Source organism: Dunckerocampus dactyliophorus, chromosome 15 (genome assembly GCF_027744805.1).
Source record: "Dunckerocampus dactyliophorus isolate RoL2022-P2 chromosome 15, RoL_Ddac_1.1, whole genome shotgun sequence".
Classification (NCBI taxonomy): domain Eukaryota; kingdom Metazoa; phylum Chordata; class Actinopteri; order Syngnathiformes; family Syngnathidae; genus Dunckerocampus; species Dunckerocampus dactyliophorus.
Window position 1 is genome coordinate 20332897 of NC_072833.1, and position 9503 is coordinate 20342399.

Sequence of the window (9503 nt, forward strand, 5' to 3'; positions counted from 1 at the left end):
CAATACCCTTTGAATCAGGTTCAATCTGCAAAAAGTCGATGCAGACTAGATCTAAGGGGCCATTACTTGTTATTTGGTTCAAGGGCGAGGCACGTTGAGGAAGTGTCTTTCGTGAAATATATTTTCCACAGGTTTGGATGTACTGCTTGACCTCAATAGTCATCCTCGGCCAATACAATCTGTCCTTGATCAACTCAGTAGTACGTTCCACTCCCATGTGTCCTGACTCGTCGTGTAACGATCTTAACACCATAGAGCGATACCTTGTGGGCAAGACAAGTTGTCGGATCTGTTTACCACACAATTTCTCTTTGACTCGATAGAGTACTTGATCCTTTAACTCCAACCTTTGACTTCCACGGAGGAGTAACATGGTCTCTGGGGAATTTGTTTTGGAGTGAGTCAGCTTTTTGTTGTTCTCCATAGCTGTCTTCAATGATCCAATTGATGGGTCCATGTCTTGTGCTGTCTGTATATCTTTCAAGCTTAACTGTTCAAGTGTGTTGATGCTCAGGTTCACAGGGAACGCATAAGCTTCTGGGACTGCTGTGGCTGGGGCACCTAAATGATCCACCAACCTCTCAGGTACCATGGCTTCATCACTGATGCAGGCTCGTTTGCAGAGGGCTTTGATACCAGCAGGCGGAACACTAGTCCACTCTTTGATTTCCTCTGATCCATTCTGTCGAGACAGCAAGTCAGCATCGATATTGTGCCTACCAGGACAATACTGAATGGTGAAATCGTAGGTGGCAAGGGCTGCAAGCCAGCGATGTCCTACTGCACTGAGTTTAGCAGTTGTCAACACATACGTTAATGGGTTGTTGTCTGTTCTTACAATGAACTGAGCTCCATACAAATAGTCGTGAATTTATCCACGACAGCCCACTTTAATGCTAGAAATTCTAGTTGGTGAACTGGATAGTTATGCTCTGAATCTTTAAGCTTACGACTGGCAAAAGCTACTGGCCTAAGGCCCTCGGGATATTCTTGATTCAGAACTGCACCTAGGCCATTCATACTGGCATCCACATGCAAGATGTAACACTTTGTAGGGTCAGCAAATGCCAAAACTGGCGCATGAATCAAGCAATCACGGATTTGCTCAAAAGCATCTTGACAGGCTTGAGTCCAACGTTCTCCAAACGGCTCTGATGGTTTGAAATATGCTTTGTTGGAGTCTACTTTCTTCTGGAATTGGGGGTCTCGCAATGTCGGTGCATAACCCCTAGTGAGCTCGGAAAGAGGGCGAACAACAGAGTAGTAGTTTGCAACAAACCTCTTGGGCACTTTCCAATGTCTTACAACTGCTACCTTTTCTGGATCAATAGCTATTCCATTAGCAGAAACAATGTGACCCACATACTTAACTTGAGGTTGACAAAACTGTCATTTATCAATAGAGACCTTCAGTCCAATCTCCTGGAGTCTGTCCAGTACTTTGAGAAGGCGTCGCTCGTGTTCTTCAAGCGTTTTGCCAAAAATCATGATGTCATCCAAATACACAAGGGCTTCTAAGAGATGCATGTCTCCCACTGCTTTTTCCATTAGGCGTTGGAAGGTTGCAGGTGCTCCTGTGATTCCCTGTGGCATCTGTTCAAATTGATAAAAACCGAGTGGACAAATGAACGCTGTTTTTTCTTTGTCTTCCTCAGCCATCTCTATTTGGTAGTATCCACTACGCAGCTCCAACACTGAAAACCATTAGCTTCCTGACAAGGAGTCCAGTTCGTCGTCAATGCGCGGCATTGTGTACTGGTCTGGTGTTGTGAGGTTATTCAGTGTTCTGTAGTCGATACAGATTCTTACTGTCCCATTCTTTTTGCGGACTACGACGATGGGTGAGGCATAAGGGCTGCGGGACTCTGTGATAATTCCAGCGGCTAGCAGTTGCTGTATATGCCGCCTCACATATGTCGGCGGGGGCAAGTCTTCTTGACATCCTCTATGGTTTTCCCTTCACTGTGCAAAAAGGTGAGCAGTTTTTCTTCAAAATTATCAAGATGGGGCTCAATATAATAAACTGCTTTCCAACTACTTCCTCCACTTACAGGTATTATCTCAGGTGGGATTCTAGACGGGTGTGTCTCTTCACGACATTCACATAACACCATCAGTGACTTTTGTTGAGGTTGAAATATTTTGCCTCTAACTACAACTTTCCCTAAAGCTTTGATAGACCCTGCTGTTTGTTCAATCTCGTCTTTCGAAACACCTACAGTTACTCTATACAATAGGAGAGCGTGTCTTACATCTATTGCCTCTCCTTTACACCAGCTGACCAGCTCAAGTTGTGATGGACTGCTTATTTTGTTTGCCATGCTGTATATAGTTTGAACTTATGTGACACGTTACATTTGTTAATGCTCTAAAGTTGTGGGGTCAAATTACTTTTGCCTGTTATTTTTATTTACATTGAGTAAAATAATCCCACCGGTGCCTCCATTTTATGTAACCCAGGTCTCATGTAGTTAATTTATAAATACTGGAGTGATTAATACAATAAGACTGGGCCTGAGTTTGTGTGTTTTGTACACAATAATTTGCAATGTATATTTCTGTCCAATTGTAATAAAAACCTCCACAACTGTATTTTAAATATAACAGATGAACATAAATTTATTTACAATATGTACACCCAAAATTCAAAATGACTCTTTTTGATGAAAATAATAAATTTAAATAAAATATGCCCACATTATCAAATAAAGTTTACCAAATAAAATACCAGATCAATTTGTATGTTCTGAGTCTTTCAAATGACCTCTTGGTCACAATAAAGTGAGCAAAAAATAAAGCACGCGATTACCACATCAATTGCTTTATTTATGCTTGTACAGACGTATATGCCAAATTTTTGTGTTGAGAGCATTTACACCCCTTCATCATTAGGTGGCGCCAGAGGCTCGCAAATGATTTTGCCTGTTTGCAGTAGGCTCCAAAACGATGCATAGATGTACAACAATTCCGGTCGGGTTGTTAGTAGGGCTTGGTGGGGACCTCCAGACATAACTGGCCGAGTTCTTTTTCAAAAAATAAAGTGTTATCTTTTGAATTTTGTACGTCTACGCCATACGCATGTGAGCGTCTTTATTTCAAACGGATGTTCTGCATAGAGATTGGCTCAGATTTCGAAACATGAATGAGTTACATTTTTGAATCTCAACTATGATTGGTCCGCCTCGTGTTTGAATTTGAATTTATTAGCCCGCGATTGGTCAAGGTGGGGGTGTGGTGGTACTTGAGCTATTCGCACAACCACCAGAGTGAGTTGGACGCTGGAGAGTGCAGAAACGGCAGAAAGTGCAGAGTGCAGAAAAAGTTTTTTTTTTACCAAAGATGAAGCCCTTCGAGCAATTTTGGCAACTGACACCGAAGACGATTCCGGTTCTGAAACGTCAGAACATGAGTCATCGGGGGAGTTTTCGCCCGATTATCAGCCTGATGCTGACGACAACACCGAGGAGGACAGCTCCGATTGGGAAGAAGAGGAGGGAGCCTCGGATGATGCTGCGGAAGAGGTCGGGCAGGACCAGGATCCATCGGGCAGCGCCGCTCATACGGTATGGAGCTCGAAAAATAAAAAAGTGATGTGGCATCCAACCAGCGAAGTGGCTGGACATTACATCCCTGCACGAATTCCCACGCCTGGCCCCACGTTGTATGCAGTAGCCAGGATCAGCAGCCCAGAGACGGCGTTTGCGTTGTTTGTGGATGAGGAGATCGTCGCGAAAATAGTCGAAATGACCAACCTCCAAGGGCTCCGAACGATCAACAACTGGTCTCCCCTCACGCCCCAAGAGCTGCGGGCGTATATCGGGCTGCTGATCCTGGCTGGAATGTACCGGTCCAGGCATGAAGCGACGAGCAGCTTGTGGGGCGTCAAGAGCGGGCGTCCGATGTTCCCCGACGCAATGGCTCATTGAAGGTGTATGGAGATCAACCGAATGTTACGTTTCGATGATAAGCTGCTTAGACCACAGCGGCACCATGCAAACAAACTGTCGCCGATATCAGATTTGTGGAGCAGCTGGAATTTCCGGCTGCAGAAAATGTTCAACGTGGGACATGACGTGTGCGTGGACAAGCAGCTAATTGCCTTCAGAGGACGCTGCAGCTTCAAACAGTATATGCCGTCAAAGCCCGCAAAGTAGGGCATAAAAATTTGGGACCTCTGTGACGCTCGAACCTCCTACGCATTGATGCTGGAGGTCTACACCGGGAAGCCTCTAGGGGGCACGCGTGAACACAATGTAGGAATGCGTGTGGTGCTGGGACTCACTGACGCGCTGGAAGGGCACACAATAACAGTGGACAACTTTTTCACATCAATACCCCTTGCAGCAGAACTGAAAAAAAAGAAAACTCACTTGTGGGTACTGTAAGGAGGAACAAGCCGGAGCTCCCTGCACAAGTGACACAAACAACAGGAAGGCAGCCCCTCTCGAGCATTTTCTGCTTCACCAAAGACATGGCTTTGGTTTCATACGTCCCCAAAAAAGGGAAAAATGTGCTGGTGCTCAGCACAGCACACCAGGAGCCTAAAGTGGAGAACGGGGTCAAAAGAAAACCCGAAATCATATTGGATTACAATAAATCTAAGGGAGCAGTGGACCACCTGGACCAGGTAAGCACAAGTTTTGTCTTTGTCACAAAGTGTTTATCAAAGCTGTCTTGTCATTGATGTCATCTGATGTTTTGTGTGTGTGTGTGTGTGTGTGTGTGTGTGTGTGTGTGTGTGTGTGTTTGCAGGCGTGTGGCACATACTCAACTCTGTTGAATATGTGTAAACTCAATCTGTAAACTCAATCTGTTTTCCAACAGATTTGAGTCTGCCCCCCCTACCAACTCACCACTCTTCACCCCCACATCCTCATCCCAGCCATCCTCTACCCCCCTCTCCATAACTGATGATCAGGTGAGAAGTCAGCTGAAGAAGATCAAGGCAAGGAAGGCCCCGGGACCGGACGGCATCAGCCCTAGAATCCTCAAGGACGGTGCTGACCAGCTCTGTTGAGTTCTCAGGCACTTGTTCAATCTCAGCCTGAGCCTGGAGAAAGTCCCGGCCCTGTGGAAGACCTCCTGTATGGTCCCGATACCAAAGACACCGCGTCCCAAGGAGCCTAACCACTTCAGGCCTGTTGCTTTGACCTCTCACCTGATGAAGACCATGGAGAGGATTATCCTGCAGCACCTGCGACCCCTGGTGGGCACTCAGCTGGACCCCCTGCAGTTTGCTTACCGGCCTGGGATCGAAGTGGACGACGCAGTGATCTACTTGCTGCACAGATCACTGCTACACCTGGAGGACAGCGGGAGCGCTGTGAGGGTCATGTTTTTTGACTTCTCCAGTGCCTTTAACACCATTCAGCCGTCACTACTCAGAGTGAAGATGGAGAGTGTAGGAGTAGACCAACACCTGACTGCATGGGTTATAGACTACCTCACCAACAGACCACAGTACGTGAGGCTCCGTCACTGTGTGTCTGACATGGTACTCTGCAGCACAGGTGCCCCTCAGGGTACGGTGCTCTCCCCTTTCCTCTTCACCCTCTACACCTCGGACTTCACACACAACTCCACACAGTGTCACATCCAGAAGTTCTCCGACGACACAGCCATCGTTGGTTGTGTTTCAGAGGGGAATGATCTGGAATACAGGACGGTCATCAGGGACTTTGTCAGCTGGAGTGAGCTTAACCAGCTACAACTCAACACCAGCAAGACAAAGGAGATGATCATTAACTTCCAGAGGAAAACATCCCATTTCACACTGGTGAACATCCAGGGAGCGGACATAGAGTTGGTAGACAGCTACAAATTCCTGGGTGTTCACCTTAACAACAAACTGGACTGGTCCGTCAACACCCACGCCCTCTACAAGAAGGGCCAGAGTCGCCTACACCTGCTGAGGAGACTGAGGTCCTTTGGTGTGTGCAGGACTCTTTTACGGACCTTTTATGACTCCGTGGTGGCCTCAGCCATCTTCTATGCTGTGGGCTGCTGGAGAGGGGGAAGCACGGAAAGGGACAGGAGCAGGATCAATAGTCTGATCAGGAGAGCGAGCTCTGTCCTGGACGGTCCTCTGGACTCCGTGGAGGAAGTGGGGGAGAGAAGGATGTTGGCTAAGCTGACATCCATCATGGACAACACCTCTCACCCGCTACATGACACTGTTGTTGTTTCCCTGGGCAGCTCCTTCAGCAGCAGACTGTTAGATCCACGGTGTAAGAAGGAGAGGTTCCGTAGGTCCTTCATACCGACCGCTGTCAGGCTCTATAACACCTGCACCACCTGAACCATGCTGTAGTCACTATGTATTCTTTACACTGTATTCTTTACTTGCGTATCTTGTTTGCTGCTGTAACAAGTGAATTTCCCCGCTGTGGGATAAATAAAGTACAAATACAAACTCGCTGGCGAGCACAACGGTGGCCAATGTGCCTTTTCTACCACATGCTGGACATTTCGGCCTTCAATGCCTTTTTGCTGTACACCTCTGTGAACCCGGGTTGGAACGCCAACAAACTTTACAGAAGAAGGCTGTTCCTCGAGGATGTCGGCAATGCGTTGATCATGCCAGAGGTTCATCGGAGAAAGCCACAGACCTCTGCAGGTGAGGTGCAGGCTGCAGTGTAGCAACAAGAGGCCACTCCTTCGCCCAAGCGAAAACAATGTGGCCTCTGCACAGACAAACTCATTGCATCCAATGCATGCGAAAAGTGTGGTACCCCCATTTGCCGCAAACACATGAGGAGCAGCTGCAAAAACTGCTGAAAAAAAAAAAAAGTTCTGAAAAGTGTTCGTTGTTCTTGTTTGTTTTGAAAAGTGTTTGTTGTTCTTGTTCAGTATTTGGTGGTGGATTATGACTTTATATAAATTCTGTTATAAATAGTTGTTGTGACTTTCCTTTTCAAGGTTATATGTGTATGGATAGCTCTGATGCCACTGAACATTTTGAGTGGTTGAAAGTAAAAAAATATTCAGAAATAACTTAGTTATCGCACCTCAAAACATTTACAATTATTGTAGAACAATTGTATGTTTAGGGGTATTATACACAAAAATGGCCATTGCCAAAAATAGGCATGCATAAAAAATTTTTTGTTGTTATAACTCATTGACCTTTTTAAGGCTCTAATTGTGTGATATGAAATTTTCCAATTCATGTTTTATATATATATATGTATGCAGCACAGTTTGTTTTGGTCATAGCACAGTACTGCTTTTATTGTCCATAGAGGGCAAAAAATACAAATAAAAAAAGATGCCACTGAACATTTTGAGTGGTTGAAAGTAAAAAAAAATATTCAGAAATAACTTAGTTATCGCACTTAAAATACTTCTACAATTTTTGTAAAATTTGTGTGATGCGTTTTATATATTTTTTGCTACCACAAGGGTTAAACCCAGTTCAAACTTAGTTCAACCAGTTGCAGGCCTGTTTCGTTGCTTGGGTGCGGTGAGGCCTACAAACCAAAATGGCCACTTCACTCAAGAAGAGCAGAAAATAAAAGCACGTGCACAATAAGTCAATTGGGTACTCACGAATCCTTATGAGTGGTTAGGGATAGCGATAACGTGTGGATATGCAGTCTTCAGATGCTCTCTTTGATGTTAGCACACTTAGCATCCAACAGCAAGCAAGGCAGTGCAGCATCATTCAGCAGGCCCAGCCTATAATCATATCCGAAATACAGCAAACAGGGCAAGAACACAGCACAGCAGCACAGCAGAAACAGCAGAGCCCATCCACCGGGAAAGCATCATCTCCTTTTGCAGTTCACAAGAAGTTAATATCAGGACCACGGGTAGTCGACCTTTGATGATAAACTTATTTGTTACTACTTAACGATGTCTCGTTGTGCACTCTCCCGACTATAACGTCTCTCTGCTTCCCGCTCCCTCTGTCTAACCTGCACTTTCTTAGTCCCGCCCCCAACACTTTGGATTGGCTGTCACATTTACAGAGACCAAATGACAATACAAACATGAAATGATTGACAGGCGAATCTACTAACAAGTTAGAAAAACAACAAATACATGTTGCACATCAACCGCACTTTCAAATAACAGATATTGCAAATGACCATGAAACGTTATTTATTCAACTATTCAACTGTGAATAGCTTAACTTATGAAACTGTACATATTAGATTCATATCTTTTAACCAATTTGAATATTATGAACTTTTTTAAGGCATTATCACAATAAGTAACTTCCTATTATGCACTGTATGCTGAATAATTTTATACAGGGCTACATCCTCCCCCTTCTGACTGTGTGGATGTCCTCATCACACTTTCTTTCTTTCTTTAAAAAAAAACAGTCAGCCATACCTGTAAAAAATAGCATTATAGAAAAAGGGAAATGTTCTGAAAATATTAAGGGAAAATGAGGGAGAATAACTGAAATACTGCCTCCATTGGTGCAACCATGTTATTTTACTGGCGTGCTTCTTTTATTTAGAAGGCCTGACTTTACGAGCTACAACATTTTATGGCGATTCTGTCCAACTGTTGCCGAGCAGACTCGAAGCTGTGCTGCTCAGGCAGAGGATGTTTTGTTTTCCATGATAATTAAAATCCGTGATACGGAAAACTATTAACACTGAAGGGTGAAATATGATAGTTTCCTAGCGAAAAATGGAGAGTTGACAGGTCGTCAGCTATGTGTTTTGGGTTACAAAGCATATTATTTTTACTGTTATTCATTATTCCTCTATTATTAACTATTCAGTGTTTTTCCGTTACATTATGCTTTTTTTCATTTTCTCAACTTTTGCTGTTGCTGTTTTCTTAAATTTGAATCTTTGGGTTGCACTTTGGATATCTTACATTTTGCCTTTTTTTTGCAATTTTTTTTTTTTCTTTTCTTGCTTCATGTGGCATGGATCAATAAAACAAGCTGCGGGATGCAAAATGGCCTTGAAGCTGCACTTTGACCACCCCTGTGTTATGTTTTTGCAAATTTTTCAACTTTTGCAGCTTTTTAATGTTTCTTGTTTAATTTGGCATGGCCAATAAAACAAGCTGCGGGCTGCAAATGGCCCCCAGGCTGCACTTTGGACACCCCTACGTTATGTCCTTTTGCCCATTTTATCTTTTGTTGTTGTATTTCTTTTTTTTGTTTAATTTATTTTTAGAATGTGCTGTGGGCCAATAAAAAAGCTGTGAGCTACATGCCCCACAGCTGCACTTTGGACACCCCTGGTGTATACAATGTGTGATCCTTCAAGTACATTCTATAAATGCTGTATCTTCTGCCATCCCTGAGGTGAAAGGTGATCTTTAATCATCTAAAAGGTTGCTTGAGCTACCAGAGACAGCCATCCATCCCTCAAGCTGGTGTTCAAGTGGAAGCAGCTCCTCCTCCTCCTCCGGCTTTTTCCCAACAGCTTCTATTTTCATCTATTGTTTCCTCTGCCTCCTGTCGCTACGGCGACAAGGAGGACGGCGTTAAAAGGTCTCCTGATTCCTTCATGCAGATGCTTTGGTTTCTC

The 9503-nt window shown here is 44.3% G+C and overlaps 1 pseudogene; it reads left to right on the plus strand.

Moving 5' to 3' along the window:
• The first annotated feature begins 1837 nt into the window (after positions 1 to 1837).
• Positions 1838 to 6639, plus strand: LOC129195014 (piggyBac transposable element-derived protein 4-like; annotated as a pseudogene).
• The last annotated feature ends 2864 nt before the right edge of the window (positions 6640 to 9503 follow it).